Raw genomic sequence first — 15,954 nt, 5'->3', positions numbered from 1 at the left:
GCATTCCCCCACGAAAAAGGCACTGTTCAACAGATAAGTGTCATACACTATAACATTGTGTACATAAGTTTTGTTTAAACACTTACTTTTATTGAAGAATTTCGTGTCTATTGGTCGTTTCATTTGCATATCGATGCGCATGCTGTTGATCACTGGATTGTCTGATGCAGACTCGATAATATAGGCCATCGCCACATAGATGGAATAATGTTGATGCGGCGTAAAACTTAACTCACTCACTGATTTGTACGATTAAGTATTGAATTGCCATCGGCGGTATCTTCATGTCACAGTGAACAGCTCTTCATCCCACAATGGCTGGATCACGTGATGATATAAACTGACCAATGAGGCGCTGGATTTCCAGACGAGCATTTTTCAAGTCAACACTGTCTGAAGTGGAGGATGGTAATATTGCTGACGTGACCGACGCCTGCAACATAATAAGGGGCCGTTCGTAATTTATGGCTAGTAGAGTTGGTAGGGGGTTGATGGTGATTTTAGGGGTTGGGTGGAGTGTTGGGTTGAGTGGACGCAACTTTGTATAAAAAAATATAAGCTAAACAGTTAGCGGTAGGGGGAGGGGGTCACTGATGGTGATAGCCCATACGTATTCATATTTGCCATTTCGGGTGGAACCAGCGCTATCAATGTACAACAATTCCGATAAAACTTCTCAAAATAAATTGAACGATTTTCTTTTCGCAAACTCAACATTAACATTGAAGCATTCGCGCCATTTTATCAAGTTGACTTTTAACCATTTTGGCGGACGACAGAGACTGATCGTCTCTTGCTTACTGTTTCCATTTGCCATCCAATATGTTAATTCATTGCAACTCAACAGCGTAACCACTTCAGATGGATCACTGAGCAGAGTTTTAGAGCTTTCAAAATGCTTGCACTCAGTCACAGGTTCAGCTAGCATCGTTGCAATTGCATCCCAGTGACTGGTTCTAGGATGCAAGGCATCTGGGTGAAATTATTCGCTTGTCACCCCAAAGATTTGGGTTCGACTTCCGAAATGTGTGAAGGTCATTTTTGGCGTCCCTCGCCGTACATACTGTTCAAATACTGCCATAAACGTCGTTATACCTATACTCACCCACCCACTATTTGCTGTGAACATGGCAAGTTAAAATATCTTGATTGTATACTCTTAAATAAATAAATATATGTGTGCAAGAAATGTTTATGTTTGTGTTTGCTCCAGCCAACCTGCTGTTTTTGCATCGCTTGGTAGATCAAGGTCAAGGTCGTCAGTCGTGAATGACGAATGCACACGAATCGCAGCCGATTGAAGTACATACTTGTATGTAAACCAATTGTGGCTTAGAAATAATTGACTGGAGCACGCACACAGATGCCATCTATCCAGCGTGTTCTGGTGCAGTCGTTTCTGTACAGTACACAAAAATTCCCATCTGTTATCGATACAAATTCTAAGCAGGATTCCTGTTGGGAATATTTACCATAGAGAGCTCCTCAAGAGGCGAGCGCCCACGGAACGGCGTTGGGTTGGAATGTTCTGTTTTTATATCGATTTGTTTATCTATAGCTGTTATGTTTGATATTTAATTACTATTTTAACATTTATATCTCAGATGTTTTACAGTTCTGTAGTTGGTTTTACTGTCCTTTGCAGACAGGTTTCAATAATGTATCTTTAGTTTTTGACAGATATGTAAGTCCCAAAACAATTCAAGAAAACTTAAACATACTATTATTTTTAAACTGCAGTATATGTGTTATTTTAATTTATAGCTAGGGTGTCAAAATTACTAAGATCTGAATGGATGGTGTAAATCCAACAAGTAGCAAAGTCACTGTAAGACTCCATGGTCCTAGTATGGTGATCTACCTTCAGTTGATAGCCTGCTTATATGCTGTGCTGTCTTCTATCATTAAAATTAAATCAATTAAAATTAAAATTAAAACGTTTTAGATTTCATAACTGGCTTTGCGTTTCTATCGGTGATAATCCAGTTGTTTCACTGTCCTTCGTCGACAGTCGTTTGTAATTTAAATCCATTAATGATCACAGTATTTTCATATGTTACACAGGCAGGAAATTACATCAAAACACTTTGACATGGTTTCATGATATATTACGTGTCTGCATTGTGGATATAAAAGTAGTTTTAGTCACGATATGGCTGAAATATTGCCGATTCACTTTAGATTGTTACTCACTTGTAGCTAAATAAGTAGGTTGAAGATGGTATTCATATGTCATGAAATCATTCAAAATAAAAACTAGACATGGGGACAAAGGGTTTCACACAATAATTCGATTCTTCGACGTGGTGATCACATGCTTATGTGACCATAAATAATTATTTGAACTCACTGACATACCTTTGACAACTACGGCGTATGCCCTGGGGTTAGGATTTCTGGTGAAACCATACTTGATCCATGGATCATCTGTTCCTTGCGTGTAGATGACGTTGGTTACCCGAATGTCAAGGCCGCCGTAGTTCATGATGATGTCGCCATGCCCACGTTTCACCAAGGACTGATTCAACGCCGGACCAAACATACCTTCACATATTTTGTAGTAGTAACTGTAAAAATACAAATCAAGTACATAATTCATCATTACACCTTTTCTGTATCAATGCATTTAAACGATTCATTTGAACCAAACACAGAACAGAATCCATTCACTGGACTATTCGTCAAGATGACGTTGTAATGCGGCGATGTCGTATCAGACATCGGTCCTATACCCATACCATGAATCGTCCTCGTTTACAGAAAATCCATATAAAAGCTAGCCATCGATCATTTTGTCATAGTAAAGAACATTTTCAAGATGACCAGTTTTGCCATGATTAGGAGAGCTTTGGTTGAAATACCAACAAGTTCACTCCTGGATCCCTAATACAAAGCTGTCTTAGGAGTCCACTATATAAAGAAAGGGTTCCATGATAATGACGTACTGGGGCGGTCAGGTAGCCTTCTGGTTAAGCGTTCGCTCGTCACGCTGAAGAACCGGGTTTGATCCGCAGATGGGTAAAATTTGTGATGCCCATAACTGTTGTCCGCCGTGATATTGCTGGAATATTGCTAAAAGCGGCGTAAAACTAGACTCACTACTCATTACGTTGTCTTACATATATTCTGACAAATCATGACTGAAATCCCGCTAAGAACCATGCTAGTTAGCATTTCTGTTTATATAGTGTTCTAGGATCGACCGTGAAAAACAATACCTATTTACGACAGGTTGTCTGTTACGAATATAAGGTGAATGTTGGTTTGTTTTTAAATGAAATTTAGGATGTGTACTCACTCTTCACTTACTGCGTTCCCAAGAGGCTGCCTATCTGACGTTGTCGCCACGAACACCCCAATTTGGGTGCATTGTTGATATCTCCACTGACGAACTGGAATTTCAAATTCAAAGTGATGTATTTCAGTTGTTTCAGCATTTCAACTTTTATTTCTATTTCTACTAATCTGGTAATTAGCAACTAATTTACAACTTTCTTAGTCACGAAACAGCTGCACAATGCCGATGTGACTTCAAATGTTCACTCACTCGCAAGCGGGAAACATCGACAACATTAAGGACGAGGACCTCGTTGTGTGTATTTGTCTCCTTAACTTTATGTCCTGTCCTTACATTATGCAAACCAAAGACAGACAAGATACTGATAGAGATATTTGAATGAAAATATATACACAACAGGAAACAAATGAATTGAACTTTTCCTATCACGATCCTTTAGGGAAAAAAGTGTTGGTAAACAAACAAGTTGGTAAAGTGCCAAGTTGGTAAACCCAGTTACTTATTGTAGTGGTTTGCAGTTTTGGGAGTGAACTGAAAAAACTTATACTTAATGCAAAAATCTCTGTATGAATAGATAGCGCTTTTGTGAAAGTGGTCAGCTTTAGTTAACACATGTTATATGTGGTATTACACCTTTTCATTTAAGGATAGACTAGACTGTGGTACTAGACTAGACTCGGTTCCAATTTCTAGGGTGCCTTAACAGGCCTCGAAATATCAAATTTACTGAGGAATGACATTTCCAATATAATACATGTTACAGAAGAGTAACCGCACTTGAAAATCCATCATTGTTCTCGTAGTTGATGACGCTTCCTGTGCTGACGAGGGAGGCGAATGTTGTGTTGCGGCAATGATCTTTCTGTACTGTATAGTTCTGGTTGTAGATACGGGCATACTCAGCAAGGCGTTGTAGAGGAGGTCCTGTGGTCTTGTCGGCCAGCACGTTGCACATTGAGGATATCGTTTGATTTGGAATAAGCATCTACAGAATATACACAGGACCAAATTAAACATGGGTGATCGGGTTAGTTTGATTTTACGCTGCTTTTTGCAATATTCCCGCAATATCACGGTGGGATACACCATAAATGGCCTTCAGGCATTGTACCCAGGTGGGAAAACAAACCTGAATCTTCGACGTGACGAGCGAACGCTGTAAACACTAGGCTACCCCACCGAGGAACATTAAGCATGGAGTGCACAACATCCTTGAGCAACCTCGAGCCTCTCAGCGGCACACACCAACACATACATCGAGATGTGCATTAGAAACTCGCATTGGCCAGCACAAAAGCATTACCGTCAAATCACGTACACGCACCACGGCAGGGTGTGTCTTTGGACTAACGGAATAGACTCAATGCAGCCACAAACACAAATAGCATGCACATACACACTCACAAACGCTTATGTGCGCATACGCTATTTTATTTAACTAAAAGCATCAGGATCTAGCACACTTCAAAGTACGTGAAAAATAGCACAAAGACATTCATTTGTAACCTCAGTCGAACGATATGCATATCCATTGCTTGAATTTGAATGTATGTAGAGAAAAAGCCAATATCAGACTCCAGTGTCGCCCTCTGTGATATTGCTGGAATATTGCTGGAATATTGCTGGAATGCCTGTAACTATGTAAGAAAGTAAGCAACCATGGAAATGAATAAAACAAAATAAAAAAAAATATCTGACTCCACTCTGTCAGCATGTGAACATACCAGTGTGCCTGGGTGGATGTTATTGAACTGTATTGTTGACACGATTAGAGTGACTAGATCCATCATCAGATTTTCAACATCCAGCCGGTTTGTCTGGTCAAAATTACAAACCCTAAACAGAGAAGGGAAAACACTACGATGTCATCATAACTGTTCCTATTATTCAGTGAGGTAGCCCTGTTGTTAAAGCGTTTGCTCGTCAAACCGAAAGTCTGAGTTCGTTCCGCCATATGGGTACACAAAGTGAAGCACGTTTCTGGTGTTCACCGCCATGGTATTGCTGGAATGTTACATTAGCGACGTAAAACCCTACTCACTCACTTATTCACTCATTACTTTACAATCGTAGTTCCTCAGTCTCCTTTCCAGTGGGTGAGTGAGTTTACTTGTAAGCCGCGTTTACCATATTCAAGAAATACCACGGCGGGGCGTACCAGAAATGATCTTCGCACTTTGTACTAATGTGGGGAATCGAACCGGGGTTTGGCGCGACGAGCGAACACTGTAACCACTAGGCTACCCCGCTGCTTTGCCTCGCATTCCAATAAATATAAATTTGGACAAAACGTTCAAATGTAGTCCATGTGAAGGGGAATTACACCGCGGCGACTTTACTTAGACAATACCTGCGGAATAAGCTGCTAGATTTAAAGGGGTACTCACGGGAGAAAAACAATAACATGCGAAAACACCAGTCGACGGAAACTGCTCCGCATCAGTGCCCCTTTAAATCGTTTGATTCACACGGGTTGGCTGAAGTGTACCACCCGATACACAGGCTTCAAAACAATTCAAAATCAACATTGGTGTGTTCGGTAAGATAAATATGTTGTTCATTGGTCCCCCGGGGCCCACGAGTTGATGTACCTCGATATTTGTTTAGCATGCAACATAAACAAACATCGAAGACACATCAACCCATGCAGCCCTCGTGACCATGAACAACTTATAACATACGTCTGATTTCCCAACAAAGTTTATCTTAACTCACACATAAATGTTGCTGTCTGACTGAGCGCTCTCCTATTATTTTCAATGTACCCCGTGTACAGGCGAGGTGCATTGCAAAACACCCCGCTGCCAATAGCAACTCATTCGGTACTTCGTGGTAGTTGCTCTTTTTATCTCGAATAACATTAAATGTCGCATGATACATGGAAATTACCGATGTTTTGACAATGGAAATCGAAGGAAGGGAGAAATCTCTAAATCTAAATTTTCTTGTGTTCTCCACAGAATCTAGCGATGGCTACGAAAACATTTGACACTCTTTCCAATAAATAAATTTTGACAAAAACGTTCAAATGTAATTCGTCTGAGTATTAAGAAAAGGAATTACATCGCGGGGACTTTACTAAGACAATACCCAGAGGAGAAAAGGAATGCAAGATTCGAATCGTTTGATTCACACTAAAGTGCACGTTCTGATACCCGTGCTTCAAACAGTTCAAAATTAACGAAACTGAGGTGTGTTCGGTAAGATAAATACGTTGTTCACTAGTCCCTCGGGGTCCACGGTGTGATATACCCTCGATGTTTGTTAACATCAATGACACGTTTGTTAACATCGAGGGTACTTCAAGTCCGGGTCCCATCGTGACCATTGAAGAACGTATAATATACCTCTGATTTTCCATGACAGTAAGTTTATTTCCTAAGAGTAATATTTTTAAGGCAATATTACACTAAAGTAATTCCGCTAGACGTCTGACGTCATAAAGTTCACAGTTATGACGTCAGAATGATAATGCCGCTGTCGCAATGGCAATGGTCTCACTCGCGGAAAGCTGTTTCTAAAAATCAGTTCTCGAATTACCCTCACCTGAATAGATTCTGCAGAGTCTTCACTCCAGAATCCGTTTTCAGAATTTCCCTAACTTTATCAAAAGCTGCAGACACAGTGTCGTAGCATCCTGGCACAATGCGCATGTCTTCTCCGACCCCTACTAAATATTCTGGAATAAAGCAAAGGAATTGTTTTATGGAACATGTACATGTAATTTCTTGGTCGAGACCTGAGTTCACCTGAAAGGGAAAATGTCAGACGAATCGTGATGCCTGATATCATTTTATATCAACAATAGTTTCATGTGCGATTGAACAATAGTTCCATGTGCCAGTGGGCAATAGTTTCATGTGAGATTGGACAATAGTTTCACGTGTCATTGGGCAACAATTTCGTGTGAAACTGGGCAATACTTTCATGTGCCATTGGGCAATAGTTTCATGTAAGACTGGACAATTTGTCGCCATTTGGAACTGAAACTATCGTTTGTACTTCCTCTGTTGTTCTTTTGATCGTTTACCTGTTCAGTTTCATGATATTTACAACCACCCATGATCTTGTATTGTCCTAATGTGATGTCTTATTTTAGAGATATATGCTGGTTTTATTTCTTGATATTGCGATACTCTAGCCGGTTTCATGTCCGTGGATGTCAGGTTTTTATAATGTACCCTAAATTATTATGTAACGCAATTACATGATCTCGTCACAATATGGCTGAAATACTTCCCATTTGACGTTAAATCTAAACTCACTCACTCACTCACTCACTACAAACCACTCTTGGCCCTTGAAGATCCAGATTTAGAATTGGTCTTCAGCAGCTCATCCTCGTCGCAAGGGGCGACTTAGAAGACCAGGTGGTCACCCCCACTAGCTTGTTAAATGTCATAGTAACTCAATTAATGAATTAAAGTTAATGAAGTTACTTCAAATTCACTCGATTATTTAGAGCTGAGAGCGGCGTGAAACTAACAACAATCAAACAAACTGCATCAGTCCTAATTGGTCAGAGAAAATTGGATTCAATACACAAAACTGCAGCATGGGCTTTGAAAGTTGAGCTATTGTCCAGTGCTGGATTTGTTAACTCATCTCCTCGTATCCAAATTGTGCAGATCGATGCTCATCCTTTTCATCACGGGATTGTCTTGTCCAGACTCTTATACACAGAGTCGCCGCCTTATAGTTGGCATATTGCTGAGTGTGGCGTTAAACAACAGATCAACAAATCGCTCTTCCTTACAGCCAAACAGAAATATGTCAGTCAGATCTCCGACACATAATGCCAGGCACACATTCACAAGAAACTGTTATCCAGTCTCGAATAACATTAACGTGGAAACGGAACTGACCCAATGTGGCACTGCAACAAATTATTTGTTGGTGTATTACCATCTTGAATTAGAGACCAACTGGGGCAAGACCGGGACGTACCCGTTTTGGGGTGCACAGTGTCCTCTCCTTCCTCACGTCCAACCGTTGTTTATACGTTACGTCAGGTACGTTTAGCTATTGGTTCCACGTTACGTCAAGCACGTTTAGCGTACGCTTTGGCATATAACAAGACCAGGTTCAGTACTGAACCTAAATAGCTGTGCTACACGTCTTCGTGACAACATGGAATCGGTCCAGTCTCAGGATCCCACTCGGACATATTAAAAAAACAGGAAATATGCTGGTCTAACACGACTACCGTTGCGGGTAACTTGAACTCACCTTGAGCAATCGTTGGCACAGCGAGGGGTGCACTGTGGGCGACTGCTCCCGCAACAAGGTGGGGGAACTTCAGCCTCATCCATGTTGACAGTAGCCCTTCAACAAATCAGACATTTATCATTTCGACTTATACTTGATACTCCAAATGGGCACTGTCTAATCTAAAGTTACAATGCTACACACTTCAAGATATAGTGCAGCTGTATCGAAACACATTGTCCCTGAGAGAGAACGTGAGTCCTAATTCTTTCGAAGTACATTTAAATTACCAGATTTTCACACGTAGCATTTTTGTGATTTTCAGTTATGGTTTAAATTTCCTGCTGAAGGGATGGCGTAAAGCCAGCTAGGTCCCATGCATGCGGGTACCAAAGGACACTGTAAGTCCCCGCGCTTCCTAGTATGGTGATCAAAGTTCATTTGTTGGCGTCCTTTATTCTGTTTCTGTTTTTGTTTGTTTGTTTGTTTTTATTTTTATGTTGTATTATGTTCATAATTATAATAGCTTTAGAACTACATTCTACTTTTAGACACCATCTTCGAGGACCGGATATTTAACGGCTTGAGTATATTGCACAACTTTTCTCCTCACTGTGTGGCTGAAATATTGCCCAGGTGACCTTAAATTTAAGTCACTAGCTCACAATAGTGGCTTTATCCGCTAAATGTTAGGATACATGTTTAAATTACACATTTCAGTAAGGCTATTGGCAGTCATCGATAAATATTTCTAAGTAGGGAGGGGCACCATCCATGTTAAATCAGTACCCATTTCCCTGACCAACATGAAGACTTGCCCCCCACCTCTAGATGCTTGCTATGTTAAGAAATCATTCGTCACCACTCGCCCCTCTCCGTAACATCATTGAAAACTTTTCACCGTCTCGATGTTTGTTATGTGCTAAAAGACGACAAACCAGTCAGACCGCGCGTAGTGGGGCGTTGCTTTGATAAAAATAATCCCGACTACTTAAATCGTTTATGACATTATATTATTGTACAACGAACCATGAACATGTATGACACAGAGCTGACAGAATTGTGCTGTGAAATGTGAAGGTTTTTCTTATAAGAATCATGAGACTGACGGTTGTGATATCGGCTCTCGAAGGTCCAAATGAGTGTATTACGGAGTGTATCTTGCCGGCTTGTTTTGGAGATTGTACGAGAGCTTCCAACATTGTTAAAAACAGTACCTATACATCAAAAACAATAATATTATGTCTACATGTAACTAATCAACTTTATTCTTCAACTTTGGGATTATATTTTAGTCTCACATTTTTGTGGTCACATATATTTGGTTCAGCGAATACATTAAAAATTCCACCAGGGGAATGGCATCAAGGTTGCACGAATGTTTAATTTGAGAAAAATATTTCAGTCAATTTTCAGATATTCAATAAATCAGTTGTAATTTGTGGTTCTTTAACCCTGCTTAGAAATATACATTTGGAAATGTAAGAGGAAGAGCTGATTGTAATTACGATCATGTTTTTTTCCTTCTGTTTTGAAGAGGTCTTAGTTCGTTTAAGAAGAAAAAAAAAAAATTAATGTTATTCACAAGAACAAGAAAATGTGCGAGTGCCTCGGTGATGTTAAGTACCATCGGAATCAAATAGGAAAAGAGTTATCGTTCTTGTTTAAGGAAGTTCTGATGTTCCTACGCTATTATGAAATCCCTGCAGAAGGGCACAAGTGGGTATTCGGACTGTCCCAAAATAACACGAGTGCGTCACGAATGTCCTTCCTGTTGGCTGTCTCTTACGACACGTACGGGCTGTTCGTAGATATCAAGTGTTGGATATTTTGTGAATGATTTTGCTTGGTTGTGAAGAAACATGTAGTTTTTGTTGATTTTTTGTGTGTGTGGTGGTATGCTATGATCATGTCTGAATTCGTCATGTTCTCTCACGAACATCAAGCTTGTTTGTAACGAGCTTAAAAGCTTATAACAAGATTCAACATAATTGATGGATGAAACGAACTGTATTTTCATCCCGACCCCTCGGTTTACAATTGAGTTCAAATTTTACCAACCACTGTCAAAACAGACAAGAATAAGAGGACCCTGTTATGTCATTATAGCTGTAGATACAATATGCATACCTCCATATGATCCTCCAAATGTGATCCATTTGACGTCTTTTAAATTGTGCTCTTTGTTGCATGCTACCATGAAACTGGCCAGATCCTCTAACGCTTGTTCAACGGACTGGTATCGTAGGTTGGCCGTACTCACATCCCTGATTTTGTAACATTGAAAACAATATATACTTCAATATCATTTTTGGTCATTCGTGCTAGTATAACTTTATTTTTGTTTAAAAATATCATTTGATGTTGAATTTTACATAAAATAATTATGCATTTCAAATTTCCAATCAGTCCTCGCTATATTTAGATGTTCTTCACACCACCTACAAACTGAAACCGGTGGATATCTTAATCAGCCCAGATGAAATAGATTCTGTTTTGTTGGAAAGATAACTTTACTGAATGAAAATGAATTTCATTTTATTTTGGTATGTTAATGTTATCAAAATCTGTTTGTTCTTACCGCGTAAAATCTAAACTGTCAACCCTTTGTAAGATTATAGACATCGAATAAATACTCAAGACGAAATCCCAATATCCAGAAATTAAAGAAAATTTACATTTTAATTTAAAGAATTTTTTTAAAATGACGAACGTTGTGGGTCGACTTTTTCCATAGTAGCGATGCTCTACTGCAAACCCAATGGTATTATGGGTCTTGGCATACTCCAACCAGGCACCTTTCTCTGCATATATGGCAGGCAGGGCCACTTCTGGTCCTATGTACAAGAACGCAGGACCACCCGGCTTGTAGAACTTGTCGTTGATGAAATATCTCTGAAGTAATAATAATGAAAATAAACCTGATCTTGTCCTTTTTCATAAAGCCAACGGTTTTATTCATATCATTGAATTTTCTGTCCGTCTTGAAAGCAAATGTGATTCAGGAGAAGCATGCAAAAGTGTGCGGACCTCGCATGCATCCCGCGTACACTGTTGTCAGACTCCCATTGTTCTGGGTGCCTTTGGTGCAGTACCCTGGTTCTCCACTGGGAGCACAGCCCTTCTGGCAATCAGGGTAATGCAGAAGTCTGAAGGGACTCTTCACACACTCCGGAAAGTTCTTGGTAGGTTCGACTAGGCAGCGTTTCCTGGAGAAGTTCCGTTGGCTGTGTGGGATGAGTGTAGAGGTGGCAAGGGCCCCGAGCTGATGATGACCCTCACAACCTGACGGTGCCAAGATCACCCGAGACCTTTCAACAGCGTACTATTTTCAGTCTGTAAAACATATTCTAATAATATTGGTTCTTATATATATTGTAAGTGTGCCCAAAGCGGTAACAAAGTTCACAGAAATAACACATTTACAATCTATTGCTATCGGTACCCCATATAACCCAAGCTGCCTACGATATTTATAGTCACATGACTTATGCCACCGGGTACCCATTTTGTGCTAGGTGAGACAGAGGCAATTATGAACAAATACACTTGCTTGACTTCAACTGATCTGTGATCTGAGCTTTATGCACAGGTCAGGACTACACACCACAACTCAGATAATGTCCCTTCTTCCAAGGTGGTGGCCGTTCAAAGATCACCTATGTCATCCTCCAGATCTCGGAGTTTGGTAAATATAAAACGTGATCGCAAAGGAATGTCGTGTTTTGATGATCCACGGTATGGTGTAGAGGCCAAAATAGTTGTGAAAATCATAATTATGAATGAACCACCGAAAATCTCTTTTGACACCAGGTTTGTTCAGGTTTGCTAATCGAGCATGGATTGCTGAAGACCATTCATCCATTCTTGTTTTGAGGTGGATTGTAGGAGTACACACCCCACATATAGATATTCCGGGCCTGTTACTACCAAAATAACCACAATATAACACAGATATCCACGCAACTGGTACATGCTCAAGGCGCTTAAACTAGTGATCCTTTCCGCTTGTCCAGTTTTCAGTAGTCTCTGGCTGGTATACCATAACCAGTTAACGTATCCCTAATGATCTCATCTTATACCAACCTTCCATCGTCCTTCTCGATCCCCAGATGATAAGTGATCATATGTGGCTTTCGACCGTCACCCCACTTCAGCTTGAGACCCATCAGGGATTCGAACCCGCACCCTCAGAGTATCGAATCCCGGATGTGACTCAACCAAAAAAAGTACTAGAATTTGTACTTTACTGAGAAAGTGAAATCCCAAATCTGACATATGTTATACTTAGGGACAGACAGTGTTGTTATCTGCCTTATACCCAACCATGCAAAGGTTATGCTGTGGGACGAAAAAGAAAACTGCATACGGCGTTCGAATCCCTCGTAAAAGTATTTTGTTTTTAATGTGTTTTTTTATTATTGTTATTTAAACACAGTACCCCATTAGTACCCCAGCTAGTGGTCAGGCTCGCTCACGTAGTTGTCGTCTTTGCCCTCCTGTGAAGATGTATGTTCATGCTATTGATCTCTCAGTCGTATGGTCCAGACTCGAATGTGTACATAGAGCATAGAGCTTGAAAGGTACTGAGTGCAGCATAAGACAATGAGCAGTGCATGGTACAACACTGAAACAGTCTCCCTCAATTGTATGAATGGAAGAGAGGGGAAAACACTGACATGGCTTGGAAGGAAGACAGGCTGGCTGGGGGAAAGGGAGGCTCCAATACATAAACAAAACTTGACAATTGTTGGTATCCCCTGTGATACTGATACAATGAGAATTCTCATAGCAATAAATTATTGGTGCATTTTTGTTTGCTGGTTGAAATAAATTTAAATAGATCTTCTTTTTATCTGCCCATGGCGTTGCTTAGTTAAGTTAAAAACATTGTTGTAGGTCTTCCTACACTGTATTAATGGAGGGGTTGAATAAGCACTCATATCTCATGGGCAGAAAGGCCGTACGGCTGTTTACCTCTGAATAATGTTTCATAGTCTTGTACAATGTGCGACAAGTTCACACATGTTATTAAAGCCACTTGAGCAGGATTAATTCTATTAGCAACGAAAAACTTTGAAGGTGTGATGGACACAGAAACTGTATGGTACCAACAAATCCTTAACCGACTTCAGTATCACTGGGCTTTGTTTGTTTGTTTTTTCGTATGTCACACCCTATATAATAAAGAAGCTGTTCGCCCATATAGTCTTGTCCTCCGTTTTGGTCTCAATAACGTTTGGTGGACAGGTTCGAACCTGGTTCATTGTGTGTAATGTGTCCTATTCTGACAACATCCAGGATGGCACAGGCTGTGCTAACTAAATGAAGCGGCCTACACATATCTGAAAAACGGCCGTTCACCAAAATGGTTTCTCGCCTGATCCAAGTACGAGATGATTCATTTAAGTGATGATCTTGTTAATATCAGGATGTAGGAGTATTTTTCATACTGTATATATTTCTATTTGGCAATATTTTCCGGAACATGCCTTGAGCGTTTCCAACCCAGGACGTTCAGGATGGGAGTTCCACTCTCTTCCATGGACGTCATTGAACTTCACATTTTTCCTAGTCATGCTTACATTTGTGGTGAATGGCGAAGCATGTGGTGTATTATCATATCGGGGCTCTCACCAGAATGGGAGAATGTTTGGTAGTGGGAGAATGTTTGGTAGTGGGAGAATGTTTGGTAGTGGCTGACGTCAAATGGCAGAGCGGTGGGTGTGTCATTTTCTGTGTCATTTCTGTGTCATTTCTGTGCGTCACTCCTGCAGACCTGTGCTTCTACTAGACTAAAATGTTACATCTCTAGGTACACAATATAGCCACTGCCTCTGACGCCATACATCAGTCATCACATTACATAGCTTGATATACAGTGATATTCTTAGTCTTGAAAAACTATCAGAGTAAACACGGTTTTTATACCAACAAGTGTAAATAACAATCACAGGAACAGCAATCATATGTTTTCGGAACGGATACATAGTTATCACAACGTATTTTGGTCTGGCATAAAGGCGACATAGTTCAGTATAAAAATCCGTATCCCAGAAGAACCTCACTATGTCATAATACTGACAGCAGAAAGGTAATTTTAAAAACTGAAAGTACGAAAACGGCAGAATTTACTTTATTAATTCCATCTTCAAATAAACACACGGATGCGGCTCTCCACTCAATTGTGAAGAATTCAGAGGCTTTGCCCGAGTTCTGCCAATATTTTCTCTCATCAGCATCCCAATCTCAAAATACAAAAACTGAAATTGCAAATTTATGTCATCAGGCTGTTACCATTGTTGAAACTGTAGGCTACTGAAAACCTGTATTTTATTTACTTACTTACTTGCTTGCTTGCTTGCTTGCTTGCTTGCTTGCTTGCTTGCTTGCTTGCTGGCTGGCTGGCTGGCTGGCTGGCTGGCTGGCTGGCTGGCTGGCTGGCTGGCTGGCTGGCTGGCTGGCTTGCTTGCTTGCTTGCTTTGAAGATATGTGTTGGAATTGCTAAAGATATACTCACATATACAGACCTGGATTTCCCCCTCAATAACTTTTCGTCTTGGCAAAAATAACTGACTGACTGACTGATTTCTTTTGTGTTGACCACGGTTGAATCGAATACAACAAATACACAAGCAAACCGTTGCTCTGAAACACTGACACAATGAAGTTTTTAATTTACTGTCCACAGAATGTAATTCTACAAATGCGAAATGCCAGTCCGTTTATACTTTCTACAGTCATCGAGCGGCATGAGGACGATCACATGACCTGCTAAATAATAGTTTCTTTATATCTAATTCAATTAACTATGCGCTTTTGATGCGTTCAGTGTATTTCTGGTGGAAATATGGATAGTTGACGAAGAGCAGTACTTTGAAGATTAATTTGCGTGTGGCAAAGGTCTACATGACTTTTTCAGTCAAAAGTCGTTCGCAGCTGATGTTTGTAAACAAGTCACTCGAATTGTAAACGAGTCACTGAACAACAACTGTGTGCAAGTACACAGCCCAAGGTCGGGACACAGTTATGACGTCCGTATCGCCAGGTATGACGTCACGGCGGCAAGGTAGCAGGTCTGGCAGACGTCCAACTATTCCCAGCCGATTTTTCTAAACAAGACACTTTCCTTGTGTGAGCAGCAGCTGGGTGCCGAGACTGGGACAGAGTCATGACGTCATCATAGCCATATATGACGTCACGCCGCAAGCACAACAGTTCTGGCGGCAGACCTTCAGCCGAGAGACCGTTTTCATCTCCGGGAGAGATAACAGTGGGTGGGTGTGTCATGGTGTCAAGATATTAATGTTCCACGGTGAACACCCATGACACTTACAATCGGGCTGACACAAACGAAATTAACCACTAAAGAAAAATGGTTCCAAATTTAAAAATTGGCAACAATATAAGCAAAGACAAGCATGCATTGTTACCCTTGAAATAAACCC

At 40.5% G+C, this 15,954-nt stretch overlaps 1 pseudogene; it reads right to left on the bottom strand.

The window, feature by feature from the left end:
* Positions 1-304: 304 nt before the first annotated feature.
* LOC137280845 (putative serine protease F56F10.1) lies at positions 305-14,085 on the bottom strand (annotated as a pseudogene).
* Between the last annotated feature and the right edge of the window lie 1,869 nt (positions 14,086-15,954).

This window comes from Haliotis asinina, chromosome 4, assembly GCF_037392515.1.
Source record: "Haliotis asinina isolate JCU_RB_2024 chromosome 4, JCU_Hal_asi_v2, whole genome shotgun sequence".
Lineage (NCBI taxonomy): Eukaryota > Metazoa > Mollusca > Gastropoda > Lepetellida > Haliotidae > Haliotis > Haliotis asinina.
The sequence above is the reverse complement of the archived record's forward strand: the minus strand, read 5'-3'. Positions and strand labels throughout refer to the sequence as shown.